This window comes from Furipterus horrens, unplaced genomic scaffold (assembly GCF_987537825.1).
Source record: "Furipterus horrens unplaced genomic scaffold, mFurHor1.1.pri manual_scaffold_13, whole genome shotgun sequence".
Taxonomy (NCBI): Eukaryota; Metazoa; Chordata; class Mammalia; order Chiroptera; family Furipteridae; genus Furipterus; species Furipterus horrens.
In genome coordinates, this window is record NW_028327183.1 from 41445067 (window position 1) to 41460134 (window position 15068).

Sequence of the window (15068 nt, forward strand, 5' to 3'; positions counted from 1 at the left end):
TGCTGGGCGTTTTTTTATTACTGCTTCAATTTTGCTGCTTGTTATGTCTATTCAGGCTTTCTGCTTCTTCTTGATTCCGTTTGGGAAGGTTTTGTGTTTCTAAAACTTTGTCCATTTCACCCAGGTTGTCGAATTTCTTGACATATAGTCGTTCATAGTAATTTCTTACAACCTTTTGTATTTCTGTGGTATTGCCTTTAATTCCTCCTCTTTTGTTTCTAATTTTATTTATTTGGGTCCTCTCTCTTTTTTTCTTGGTGAGTCTGGTTAAAGATTTGTTTATTCTGTTTATCTTTTCAAAGAACCAGCTCCTGGATTTATTGACCCTTTGAATTGTTCTTTTAGTCTCTATGTCATTTAATTCTGCTCTGATCTTGATTATTTTCTCCCTTCTACTCGCTCTGGGCTTTGTTTGTTCTTGTTCCTCTGGTTCATGTGGATGTAGGGTTAGGATGTTTATTGGAGATTTTTCTAGCTTTTTTAGGTAGGCCCGTATTGCTATGAACTTCCCTTTCAGGACTGCCTTCACTGTGTCCCAATAGTTTGGGGCAGTTGTGTGTTCATTTTCATTTGTTTCCAGAAACTTTTTAATTTCTCCCTTGACCCAATTGATAACCCATTTATTATTTAATAGCATGTTATTCATCCTCCATGAATTTGAATGTTTTTCAGTTCTTTCCTTGAGATTGGTTTCTAGTTTCAAGCCGTTGTGATCTGAGAAGATGCGTGATATGATTTCAATTATCTTGAATTTGTTGAGGCTTGTTTTGTGTCCTATTATGTGGTCTATCTTTGACAATGTTTCATGTGCATTTGAAAAAAATGTATATTTTGCTTCTTTGTGATGGAAGGTTCTGTATATATCAATTAAGTCCGTTTGATCTAGAGTATTGTTCAATGCCACAATATCCTTCTTGTTTCTTTGCTTGGAACATCTATCCATTGTTGACAATGGGGTGGGTCTTTTCGGTTTTTGTTTGTTTATTTGTTTTAATAAAAACAATCACACAGCATTTTTGTCATATGGTAATAACAAAAAGGTAATCAAAGTGATATTAATGAATGGTCAAGGACTATACCCGCAACAAAGAACACCTAAAAAACACAAACTGTATTGCTTCTCAACAATTTCATTAGTCACTTCTAGTTGGAGACACTTTGGAGGAGAGTAATATTATCTCCTTTTAGCATGATACAACCTAGTTGTTTTCTTGACTTTGATTTAGAATTAATTTCTTCTGCATCATCTAATACAAGGTTCATATATTCATCAAAACCGATGGTACAATCTTCTATCCACATATTCACTTGCTCATAAAGCCACACATGAATCCGAGATCTATTTTGCAAGTATCTGAAGATGAGGTTGATGGGCTGCACCATCGCCTTCTGCACTTTTTGGCCCTGGCTGCGGTATTCCATGCTTGAAGCTGACAAAAGACCTCTCTACACCGCACATTATCTCAAAAAGCTACTTCTGGGACAATGGGTTGTTAAAATCCCCTACTATAACTGTGTTGCTTTTGATATCTTTCTTGAAGTCCTCCAAGATGCTCCTTAAATATTTGGGTGCTCCTATGTTGGATGCATATATGTTTACAAGGGTTATATCTTCTTCTTTTTTAATTATTTATTTGTTTGTTTGTTTCATTGTGTTTTATTTTTTAGAGAGAGGGGAAAGAAGAAAGAGAGGGAAAGAAACATCACTGTGTGGTTGCTTCTCACTTGCACCCCCAACTGGGGCCCTGACGTGCAACCTAGTAATGTGCCCTGACTGGGAATTGAACCAGTGACAAGGGTTATATCTTCTTGATGGATTATTCCCTTAAGTATTATGAGGTGTCCTTCTTTGTCTCTTTTTTAAGTTTTGTTTTCAAATCTATTTTGTCTGATATAAGTATTGCTACCCCACCTTTTTTTTCATGTACACTTGCCTGAAATTTTTTTTCCACCCTTCACTTTCAACCTGTGTAGATCTTTTGTTCTGAGATGGGTCTCTTGTGGACAGCATATATATGGGCTGTTTTCTTATCCATTCAACTAATCCATGTCTTTTGATTGGTCATTTAATCCATTTACATTTAAGGTTATTACTGATAGGTACTTATTCATTGCCATTTATTCCCTCTGTACCTGTGTTCCTCTCTTTCTCTTCCCCAGCCCCCCACCCCAGCTCTCTCCCTCCCTCTTCCTCTCTCTATCTTCTTAAAGCAGTCCCTTTAGCATGTCTTACAGTGCTGGTTTGGTGGAGATGTATTCTTTTAGCTTTCTTTTGTCTGGGAAACTTCTCATTTCATCTTCCATTTTGAATGAGAGCATTGCTAGGTAGAGTGGTCTTGGTTGTAGGCTTTTCATTACTTGGAATATTTCCTGCATTTCCCTTCTGTCTTGTAGTGTTTTTGTTGCAAAATCATCTGATAGCCTTATCGGAGCTCCCTTGTATGTTACTAGCTGATTCTCCCTTGCTGCCTTTAAGATTTTCTCTTTGTCTTTGAATTTGCATTTCAATTATAATGTGACTTGGTGTGGGCCTCTTTGGGTTCATCTTGCCTCGGATCCTCTGTGCTTCCTGGACTTGCATGACTTTTTCTCCCATCAAGTTAGGGAAGTTTTGTGTTATTACTTTTTCAAACAGGTTTTCTATCACTTGCTCCTCTTCTTCTCCTTCTGGTATCCCTATAATGTGGGTATTATTACATTTCATGTTATCCCGCAGCTCCTTTAGACCTTATTCATTCTTTTTTGTTGCTCTGTCTGGGAATTTTTTTCTACCTTTCCCTCCAGCTCACTGATTTGACCCTCTGCTTCATCTAGCCTGCTTTTAACTCCCTTTACTGTGTTCTTCACTTCAGAACTTGTATTCTTCATTTCCTCCTGGCTCTTATTGATAGTTTCTATGTCCTTTCTCATGCTGATGTAGTGTTGGGGTTCCCCCCTGGGAAAGTATCAAGACTTGGAGCCCTGTGCAGGCCAGGCAAAGGAAACAAAGCCTGTAAGACCTGACTGAAAAACTGGGAAAGCTGGGTGCATACATTCCTCAATGCTATAGCCAGTGGGCCCCAGTGAGAATAGAGCCATGAGAAAATGCTTTATGTCCTTTGAAGCTCACCCTGTTCTTTAAACTTACTTGATTGCTTTATTGCACCAGAAGAGGTTTTAACTTTAACTCAAAATGAACTTACCCTCCCTATTTTATGGCCATCTGAAATATTTGTGTCCAGCACACCCTGACCTGAGGAAGATATCAATGTTCCTTTATGGGAAGCCGGGGTGCTTGGTGGTGGCAAATGTAACTCAGCCCCAGATTGGAAAACCACTCGGAGTGTGGTGGCACACAGGACCCACTCCACACACCAGTTTTCCCAGGGGAACCAGGTCTGCATTTCTATAATAGTTAAAAGCTTGCTTTCTGCTTAAGGACTTTCTCATCCTGGGCTGAGAACAACAGATGTTCAGCATGTAACCTTGAAGCAGTTTCTTAGGGCCTATTTTGGGCCAATTTCTAAGACCGGGATGTAGTTAGACAAGTTATCCTTATCATCTATGCATGTGTAACATTCTTTTCTCTGTTATATAAAAGTAACAATCATATAAGGCAATGATTGGCACAATGATTCACAACTCTCTTGAATGTGATCCACCTAAAGAATTAATAAAATCCTGTTAAGGCAGGGGCAAACTGTGCTTTCCCCTCTACAAAGTGGCCAGTTCTGTCCCCTCTTCTCCATAGGATTCTTGCAGTCGCTGTGCATTTAGTCCCTTCATCCACAATCCTGTAGATTCTGCTGGTCAGAAGTCCGAAACATTCCTTCAATTGTTATCTCTGAACAATATCTATTTTCTGTAATCAGCACTGTTTAACATTGATTGATGAGCTTTACGTGCATGCTATATGACCTTAAGCTTACTGCATTCAATAAAAGACCCTGGAGGAAGGCAATTGAGGCATTTGTCTCTCAGACATTTGCTGGCCTTTTCTCCCCTAGTGCAAGCTACCTCGGAAGTCCTCATTTCATCTGCGATACCAGAAGATCTCTACAGGTTGGGGGTCCCCAACAATGAGGTTTGTAGTAAGTTCCTTGTGTCCTCCCTAGAGTTCTTTGTAGGTCTCACAGAGCTTGTTGAGCACATTTATAACCATTATTTTTTAAATATATTTTATTGGTTATGCTGTTACAATAGTCCCATTTTTCCCCCTTTGCTCCCCTCTGCCCAGTATCCCCCTTCCCTCCAGCAATCCCACACTCCTTAGTTCATGTCCATGGGTTGTGCATATAAGTTCTTTGGCTTCACCCTTTCCTATATTATTCTTAACTTCTCCCTGTCTATTTTGTACCAACCAATTATGCTTCTTAATCCCTGCACCATTTCCCCATTTCCCCTCCCAGCTGATAACCCTCCAAATGATTCCCATACTTATGATTGTGTTTCTATTCTGGTTTGCTTAGTTAGATTTTGCTTTTAGTTTTTAGATTTAGTTGTTGATAGGTGTCAGTTTGTTTTGTTGTCATTTTAATGTTCATAATTTTGATATTCTTTTTCTTAAGTAAGTCCCTTTGACATTTCATATAATAATATCTTCGTGATGACGAACTCCTTTAGCTTTACCTTGTCTGGGAAACACTTTATCTGCCCTTCCATTCTAAGTGATAGCTTTGCTGGACAGACTAATCTTGGTTGTAAGTCCTTGCTTTTCAACACCTTGAATACTGCTTGCTAGTCCCTTCTTGCCTGCAAAATTCCTTTTGAGAAATCAGCTGATAGTCTTATAGGCAACCCTTTGTAGGTAACTCTGCTTTTTCTTGCTGCTTTTAAGATTCTCTCTTTATCTTCCACCTTTGGCATTTTAATTATGGTGTGTCTTGGTGTGGTCATTTCTGGGTCTAGATTGTTTGGAACTCTCTGTGCTTCCCGGACTTGTATGTCTACTTCCTTCACCAAATTTGGAGAGTTTTTCTTCATTATTTCCACACGTAAATTTTCAATTTATTTCTCTTTCTCTTCTCCCTCTGGTACCCCTATCGTATGGATGTTGGCAAGTTTAAAGTTGCCCCAGAGGTTCCTAAGCCTCTCCTCATTTTTTTTCAATTCTTGTTTCCTCATTCTGTACTGGTTGACTGTTTTTTTCTTCCTTATGTTCCAAATCATTGATTTGAACCCTGGTTTCCTTCCCTTCATCATTGGTTTTGTGTGGATTTTCCTTTGTTTCATTTAGCATAGCCCTCACTTCTTCCCTCATGCATTTGCTGTAGTCGAGCAAATCTGTCAAGCCTGTGAGCATCTTTATCACCAGTGTTTTGAACTCTACATCTGTTAGGTTGTCTATCTTCTTGTCTGTGAGGTTGGCTCTCTCCTCATCGCTTAGTTCTCCCACTGGAACCTTGATCCATTCCCTCTTCTCTTTCTCCTCATCTGACAGCTCCTTGTTTGTTTGCCTCTGTGTCTTAGGTAGAACTGTCACACCTGTTACATTGTAAGGGGCAGAACCTTAGGTATTCATCAGTACAGGGCGACCTGTTTCACCATATTGTGGCACTGTGGGGGGGGGGTCTGAGAGGGTACAATGCCACTTGCTCAGCACTCACCCCTTTTCCAGGCACTTCTCCCACTCCATATGGGGCTGGCACCTCTCTAGTTGTTGCCCCGGTTGTGGTTCCCAGAGTGGGTGGGTCTGTGGATGTTCTAGAACTGTTGGGGCCCTGTCTGTATTAGTATTTCTTCTCTCTATCTTTGTTTGTTGGACTTCCATGAAGCTTGATTTTCTGGAACTTCTGGTTGTCTCTAGTTTTGAGGTAGTTGTATTCCTTCTTAGTTGTAGAGGGAGATGCAGCGTGTCTGTCTAGGCCTCCATCTTGGCCAGAAGTCCTGTAACCATTATTTTGAACTCAGTGTCTGATAGTTTGATTGCCTTATTTCATTTAGCACTCTTTCTGGAGATTTTTCCTTTCCTTTCAATTGGGGGATGTTTCTTTGTCTCCCCATTTTAGGTAACTTTTCTTGTTTGTATCTGCTTCTTCTAGTGATCTGCTTTGACTCCCTGTCTTTGTGGTGTGACATTTTGTGGTAGGAGACCTGTGGGGTTCAGTATTCCAGTCTTCTTGATTTCCTAAACTTGATGCTCTTGGGGTGCCCTTTATACCATTTATACGGGCTCTCTGGTTGTAATTGTGTTTTGGTTGTTGTTGGGTCATTCTTTGGTGGGTCCTTCCCTCCAGCTGGTCGACTGAGAGTCACTCCACCCACCACATCTATTTATTTATTTGTTTGTTTGTTTGTTTATTTGTGGGGGCCTCTCTTTAACAATACTGCCCACTCAGTCTTGAAACCCTTTATAATCTTATAAAGGACAATGGGTGAAGGTCTCATGCTCCCCTAGCTGCTTCAAACTAGACATGGTCATCGTCCTACCTACCTTTGGGTCCAGAAATCTCTAATAAGAGTAGGGTTGTGGAGGTGAGGGTGGCCTTTTTACACGAGGGAGAATCTTTCAGACTCTAGGTCAGTTGGCTGTCCCAAGACAACGGCATGCTCAGTTTAACAAGGTGGAATCCTTGTTGTGTTCTGGGGCAACAGATTTGGCAACAGGGTTAAAAGGCATCATTAAAACCATAACCTCTAGATGACAAAAGGCAGAGATCAGTTTTTCAGTGCCCCACATTAGGTTTAAAAAAAAAAAGGCTTCTTTGGAGGAAGGTGTGCAAGACACATCACACCTGTCCAAAGCCCTTTTGCCCACTACACTTAGTTTGGGCTGAGGGGAATATTTTAGGATTTCCCCCCCTCAGGCCTCTGTCCAAGCCATTAGGATAGAAAAGAGAAACCAGTTTTAAAGTGAAGCCCACAGACCACCCCATACTTCACCAACCCAACCACTTAGTTCAGCCAAACCATTGAGTCTCAGGAGGCAGCGATGCAGACAGGATTAAGTGAGGCCTATAGGTACAGACAGTCACTCAGGTAATGAGATCATAGGCTTATGCCCTATAAAAACACAACACATATATTAATTTACACAACATAACCCACAAACCAGTTTCTAAATCTGCGAGACTATCTTATTGGGAAGACATCCAGTTGCAAGGCATTTGACATTCTTCTTGCCTGTAAATTAAGCATCTATGATGATGTCACAGACATAGTTTAACTTTCAAATGAAAACAGACTTTAAATGAAAATAAACTTTAAAGACAGTTAGCTGCACTAGTTTACAGTTTACCACTGAGCATTGTGATTTTCCTTGAATTATGATTTTTCTCCTTAAGATTACCCTCCTTGTCGTTAAACGAACTGCATTAAGTACAGTTTTAATTTATCCTGTTTGTTTGCATAAACCCAACAAGAGCAGCAAATGATCATTTATGATCTTTAAGTCTGCTTTGTTGGAACTCACACAAGGAATCTTTAGGGTGACTTTCAGCATGCCCTTCAGGGCACAGAAGCTGAGCCACACACCTGCCATTCAGCCTTGCCTGTAAACACCTGTCTTTTCCAAGTCCTTCAGGTTTCCCATTGTGCCTTAATGTTCCTTCTAGCCACCTTTCAGGAAAGCAACCTTTATTCCTTTCCTGGAAAGATTGCCATGAACCGCACAACCATCCAAGGTACCAGGCCTTTTTTCTTGTGGGCTTTTATTACCTTCAAAAGTCAATCCCTGTTCCTCGTGGCTTTTTGGTAACAACCAGAGCCCAAGCATGCCTTCTTTAGGCATGACATTCCAGTCAAAGTCTTGATTAACAAAACCTCTATTAACAATTGGTCTTATTCATTTTATGCAAAAAAACTTATGTCATTACTTACTTCTTCAGAATGCCAAATTCTGGAGGGATCAGGTAGGAAGAAAAATATACAGTGTGAAGGAAAATCACTAAAATTGCATTTCCATACTTTACATTTTATTCTGTTCACTTTCCTACATGTGAAGGGTTTTTTGGGGGTGGGGGTTGCTGGCTCATTTATTTACTTTGCTTTCATCTCCCCCCACTAAAAATTTTTGTTTGTTTGTTTTTCTATTACAGTTGTCCCACTTTTTCCCCCATCGCTTCCGCCAACCCTGCCCACCCTTTCTCCCACAGTCATTCCCCACCCTTTTGTCCATGTCCATGGGTCATTTATACATATTCTTTGACACACACCACATCTTACATGCTGTTGTATAGGTGCTTCCAGAACAAAACCAAACAGCCCTGGAAAGAAACCCAGACCCATAAAAATAACCCCCATCCACAATCACACTATCAACAGCAAATCAACCGGTATTAATAAAAGTACAAAAGTGATTAAAACTATTATAAGAAAAGAAAAACAAATATGAGATGACTAACTGAAATAAAAATTATTTTGAGAGGGTATAGTAAGAGTAGGGAAGAGGGACAAGGCAATGAGAGGAGAAAAGAAAATTTTACATCATAAATAAATAAGGGAGGGAAGAAGGCAGATGAAGTAAGAGAAGGAAAGCGTGTATTATTAGGTTTAAGCAGATAATGAGATAGAACAAAAATAAGAAAAAGAAAAGAAAAAACTAGGAACCAAATTAGAGAAAAAGACCCACCACAGCACTATCAACAACCAACGAGCAAAGATTAATATAGGTGGGATGGGAATAAGAGGGGAAAAGGAAAGAAAGAATAGCTTAAGAAATGGCTAGAGGAAAGGGAAGTGATTTTGAGATGATAGAGGGAGAAGGAATACTAAGAGTAAGGAATAAAAACCAGGCTAAGATAGAGAAAAATTCAAATTTAAATGAAAAACAGAAAAGGCAGGAGGAAGGCAAAATGGAGTAGGAGCAGGGAATGGTAAAATCTGAGATCTGAAATACAAAGAGTGAAGAACTAGGAATAAAATGAAGCAATGCAAGAACAACCACCATATCCACAACCAATGAGCAAAGACTGATAAAGGTGGAGAGAGAATAAGGGTATTTTAAGAACAGAAAAGAGAATGTGAGATGACTAATGATGAGAAAAATAGTCTTGAGAGGCTGGAGAGAGGAGAAATAAGAGTGTGGAACGGAAATAAGCCATAGCAAGAGAGAAAATAGCATTTAAAACAAAAATAAGAAGGGGAAATAAAAAGGTAAAATGGAATAAGAGAAGGGAGGAGCAAAATATGAGATTTGAAATAAACTATAATATTAAAATTAGTGACTTAATATGCACAAACTTGAAGGACAAGAATGTTAAAACCTATGCAGGGAAGAAAATAATGCAAATCATGAAAAAGACCGCAGTGAAACTCATGTCAGTAGTATCTGGTTTTTACCATTGTCTCCTCTTTCTGAATCCACCCTTGCTGATGTCACATGTTGTCCCAGTCTGGCCATAGGCAGCCTTTTCTAGACTACCAGTGATCCACTGTCTATGGCTAACTCCTTCAGTTGTTAATCTATTCAATCTGTAATCAGGAGTCAGGCAAAGTAATTCTTGCAAGCGAGGCTATTGTTTCCCCTCAGGCTGATGCCACTTGGAGGGGACTGTGCTGCCTGAGCAAGATGGTTCCTACAGTTTAGGGAATGACTCAGCACAGGAACCTGGTGGCTTCTCCCTCTGTTCTCTCCCCAAAGCCACCATCCCCAGACTCTCCTCAAGCATCTCTAGTTGACTCTGCCGCCCCTTTGCTGGAGTCCAGGATAAGTGTCTGCAAACAAAATTTTATGTGTTGAGCCCTTAAAAGGCTCTCTATGAACTCCCATCTCTCCCTGGTAGACAGAAACCCCGCCGCTTTTCACAGCTGGATGTTATCTGGGTTCCTTTCTGGCTTGATGCTATAGGCTGGGGAGCCCAGCTTGGGGTTTAGTAGACCCCACACCTCTCAGAGGGAACCTGCCTGCTACTAAAATTTCCCTCCAGCACTTCAGCTGCCATCCGTGGGAGCGCAGCCAGCCCTCTCACATCTTCTCCACATTCCGTACCAGTCATGTTGTGGTGAAGTGGTTTCTACTGTCTCTCCATGGTTATAAGGCTTCTCTCCAGCTATTGTTCAGTGGGTTATTCCAAATAATTTCTCTACAATTTAGATGTAATTACAAATAGGTCCTGTGAGGAGGTTAGTTAGTTACTCCTCTGCCATCTTGGATCTCCTCTGTGATTTTGTTTTCTAAAAAGCCCATATATGTTAGTAATACGACTAAAATACAGGAGTGGGCAAAAGTAGGTTTACAGTTGGTCATATGAAAAATAATACAATAATAATAATATAATTATTAATATTATTAATATAATAATAATACAAGAATAAACTGTGTTTTGTATACTCGCAGCTGTAAACCTACTTTTGCCCACCCCTGTATCAAGAGACTAAATAATTTGATGTCTGGGATTTGCTTCAGAACAATCCAGTTTAGGGGAGGGGGTGTAGATGAAACAAGATTGGCCATTAAATAATTGCTGAAGCTATGTGATGAGCTCCGTTATTTTATTAGCTTTATCTTTGCAGTTATTTGAAATTTTCCAGAAAAAAAAGTCCTTGCTCTCCAGAAGGTTATGGCACAAAGAGTCAGATATTCTAACAAATAGAACACTATGTGGTTAAACAAAGTAGACACAAAGTGCTAGTGTCACCAGACCAAACAAGGTCCAATTACTCAGTAGTGGCCAGCCAAAAGACAACTCTGAGAAGATTCTATGAGAAGGAACTTTATTGCAGGCCAACAAGGACATGTTGGGGGTCACTTCCCAAAGCCCTGTGTCCCCAGGAAAGGATCAAATTCATCTTTATTCAGGGAAACCATGCATAAACATTAAAGTGAGCTTCATCATTACAGGTATAAGTGGGGATGTGCAGTTCCTGAAAAACAGCTCTGGCAATAAATGTTAGCCATTAGTAATGGTAGCAGTATCTCAGCCCATAATACAACACATGGCCATACATACACTGCGTGTTCAAAAATAGAGGAAAATCTCCTCCATCTAGCAGATCTTAGTATGACAATCAGGATATAATGAGAAAGTTCATGAGGAGGGTCCTCCAAGTTGCTTTGGCCAGTCTCTGGTGGTTTCAGCTAAATTAGCCCCCTACACTGTAACCCCTGGCCACCCAACCTGTCCTGGGCTTGTTCTTGAAACACAGCTCTGGCAATTATCCATGTCAGGGATAATGTATGTATGGAAAGAAGTTTAGCTAATTAAGTCTCAGGCTTTCTGTTAAACTCTTAGCAAATTACAAGACATGGTTACACAAACCTTATAAAACCTCGTGATTTTGTTGCAGGAAAAACCTAGTTCTTCTTGCCAACACAGTAAAGAATTAAAGATCAGCAAGTCCATTAGTATGCAAGCAAAGTTATTAGTGATACGTTATCATGGAAAAGAAAGGGCCTTGCTGAGGTGGGGGAGAAAGACATAGGTAAAGGCAAGGCAAGGGTGGCAAGGCATCAGGTCCTTCCTTTGTCTTGAGGACTTAAATAGTTGGTGGGATGGAATGAGGGAGTTACATAATGACTGGTGTGTAAAGGTGGTACCAGTTTCCCCTGGGGCGGTGGGAGACATGACCACCTAAAGTTAGGCATTTGTGGTGGGTTGTTAACCCAGAATCCTTATCTTGCTCCAGACCGCATTTGCTCATCTTGTAAAACAGATAACATAACAGGAAACAGTTAATTAAAGTTGAGGCAGTTACCCAAAGTTACTTATGGGCTTTTTCTCTGGGCACTGGGGACTCCTTCCTCTTCCCCCTTCTAGACCTTGGGATGAATACAGTTTCAAAGGCTTTGTTTCCCAGAGAGTGGAAACAGCACATACACAACTTCAAGGGCTCCCTCCTCCTGTGCAGTCATTGGTGTTTCTTGTGATATTCAGAACACCTGGCAACCTTATCGGACCAGGCTAGGACTGCAGAGTTAGTGGGCAAGACATGTCTCCCTCCTCCTCCCTGCCTTGGTTTACTATCTATCCTACCTAACATGTTTACAGGTTAATCGAAGCAAAGTTATGAATTCTAAATAAAAGTTAGTCTGTGCTAGGCAATATGTATAGGTTAGGTTACCCTAGTAAAGCTCCAAGAACAGTGAGTATCCAGGGACAAGAAGAGCAAGTCAGCTCCCTGACCAGAGTCTTTAAGAAAGAGTACCCCAGGCAAAGGGCCGACATGCAGCACAAAGGAGTCATGTGGTGCGGCACAGCTTCCCCACACTCCGGGGGACTTACTAGAGGCCATGCTACTTAAGAGCATATTCTAGAGCCAGACCACCTACACTGGAGTTCCTGCTCCTGAGTGCCTGCTAGGTGACTTCAGAGGAGCTATTGGTTAATGTCTCTGTGCCTCAGATTTCTTTCCTATAAAATGGAGATTATAACAACACACATATCACAGGGCTGTCAGGAGCCAGTGAGTTAATTCATGTGTAAAAGGCTTAGAAGGTGGTGGGTAAACAATAAATGTTAGCTATTAATAATCATAACAGTATTTCAACCCACAATACCACACATTTTGAACATCTCATCTAGTTTCTACTTCTTGCTCATCTTCTTTTTGTCAGACTGTACACTCAGAAAACAGGGACTGCCGAATTTATCCTTACATCCCCAGGACCCAGCAAGGCCATGTTCATAACAGGCACTCATCAAGCAACTCTTCTTTAAGGCAGCAGGGGAAGGACTACCTTACTCCCCTGTGGGTTTACTCTCACTTCCTATAATTCTTTGGCTTCCTCTAGCTTCCTTCATTGCTTCCATGTCCTCCCTTGCTTACTCGTGAACAGTGCCCTCTGGTCCCTTCTCTGGCCGGTGTTCCAATGCTTCTTTTCTCTCTCTCTCCCCACAGCTATATTCTCTAAACAGCCTCTACCTCATTTATTCTGCAATTAATAAAGGGTGAATGGCAGCTGAATTTCTAGACCATTGGCCTCATACCTATTTGTGAGAAGTAGAATGCTCTGAAAAAGAGAAAAGCGGGTAGGATGGTAGTCAGAAAAACATAGCCTCATCTTTGAAGAAACCCTGGAGACATATATGTACAGTCAGCCAACATCTCACTGGGTTTCACAAACTGCTGGGGAGGAGAGGGAGGCATGGTAGGCGGAAGCCCAGCTTTGTGTTAATTTTTGCTTTGCAAACTTCAGGGTTCCTTTTCCCACACTAAAGAACATCCTCATTTGCTCACCACTGCAGAGACTCCAAGAGGAAGAGAATATAAAGATCCGGAGACTAAGAACCGAGAAGCTACAAACCCACAGATGACTGCAAACGCTAAGGTGAAGTAAGAAGGTCAAATGCAGATCTCTCTCAAATCACAAGCCTGTACAAAGTGCCCTCTGCCCTGAGCAGCAACGTGGGGAGGAACATGACCCTTGTCTCCCCAACTGTGGGAATTGCTGGTAGAAGATTAACTAGCTACCCAGGAACAGAAGGAAACAGAGCCCTCTAAAGTACCTCTCCCTACCTATTCTCCCAAGTTTCTTCTAAGAGGAGGACAATTCAAGACTATGTTCCCAGCCGTAGGATTTGATAGTTCTTTTTTGGAAAAAAGAAAAAAAAGCCAGGTCAGTGAGGGAATCACAAAGCACAAATGGGACACAAGCAAGAATGCACTAAAAAGATAGTTTAAGCATGCTTCATTTAAGGTCAAAGCCTTGTGAAACACACCAGTATCTCTCCACTGCTCCCTGGGCTCCTTACCTGAAGCCCTACCTGACCCTGAACTAGAGCAAGAAAGAAAATGGGGAACTGGGAGCAGAAAGGCAAATACATACAGAGTAGCAGTCTCCCTGAAAAACTGTGATTATAAGGAAGTGAAACTGCTTTTATATCTTCAGACTGGTTTTTGAGAACAACTTTACATGATTAGTAACCAAAATATTTTTATTAATGATGGAACTTTTGGAATATATGTATAGCCTCCCAGGACAACTACTTTTAAGGTTCCTATATTTATCTGGATATCATATAGTTATAAAGAAATCCTATAATTCACATGAGTCTCATAACTTTGTTGTCTTAACTTACACAGGAACCAGGAACAGGTTGATATGACCAGGAGTTTGAGGAGAAAGGGAAGAACGGGGAACAAAAAAGTATATATGGTAGCAGAGATGTGTGGAGAAGAAGAAAGAAGAACCAAAGAGGAAAGAAAAAGTAAATTCTTACCATAAATGCAGAGATGGAAAGAGTGATTTAATTATGGCTAAAATCAGCTAACAGGCCAGCTCCCCCAATTGAAAGACTTTCCTGGGTAACTCTGACAGCCACCCCTTTAGCCCAGGGGAAGGATGAAGATGGAGTGGGAACAGGGACAGACACTAAATCCTCCCACTTCCATTTAAAGCCCAAGAAGGGCTTTTATCATCCTACACAGGAGAATCAGACTTTGCACATTTGTTGGCAACTTTATATGAGACAAAAAGTTCACTCACGTCAATTCTTCAAAGACAGCTGTAGAACTTACCCATAACTAAATGAAAGAGCAAGAGTTGCTAGTGCTTCATGTGTTTGTAAGCTTATTATCTAAAGCAACTCTGTTCTTAAGGATCCTAAGGCCTCCATATGACCCAGCAATTCCACTCCCAGGTATGTGTGTGTGTATATATATATATATCTGCAAGAGAAATGAAAACATATGTCCACACAAGAACTTGTACACAAATGTTCTTAAGAAGCATTCCTTGTAGTAGCCAAAAAGTGGAAACAACTGAATGTCCATAACTGATGAATGAATAAACAAAATGGGGTGTACAATGGAATATTATTTGTCAATAAAAAGAAAAGAAGTACTGATACATGATACAACATGGATGACTCTTGAAGCCAGACACAAAGACCACATATTATATGATTTCATTTTTATGAAATATCCAGAAGAGGCAAATTCAGAGATAAAACACAAATTAGTACAGTAGTCCCTCTCTATATCACGGTTCACTTATCGCAGCCTCACTGTATCACGGGATTTTAAAAAATATTATATTAAATTATTTATCGTGGATTTTTTGCTATATTGCGGGATTTTGTGGTACTGTATACATATGTTGTTAAAGTTATGTAGGTTTAAGAGTGTAGAATGTGTTTAGGAGCATAAGTAGTGTTTATAAAAGTGTGGAAGAAGGTTAATAAGGGAGAGGGAAAGGTTAATAAGGGACT

At 40.5% G+C, this 15068-nt stretch overlaps 1 long non-coding RNA gene and 1 pseudogene across 1 annotated transcript in view; both read right to left on the bottom strand.

The window, feature by feature from the left end:
- Window positions 1-15068, bottom strand: part of LOC149994730 (uncharacterized) — a 118757-nt gene that overhangs the window by 36892 nt on the left and 66797 nt on the right. The gene's annotated exons all lie outside the window — the stretch shown is intronic.
- LOC149994732 (small nuclear ribonucleoprotein E pseudogene) lies at window positions 1140-1422 on the bottom strand (annotated as a pseudogene).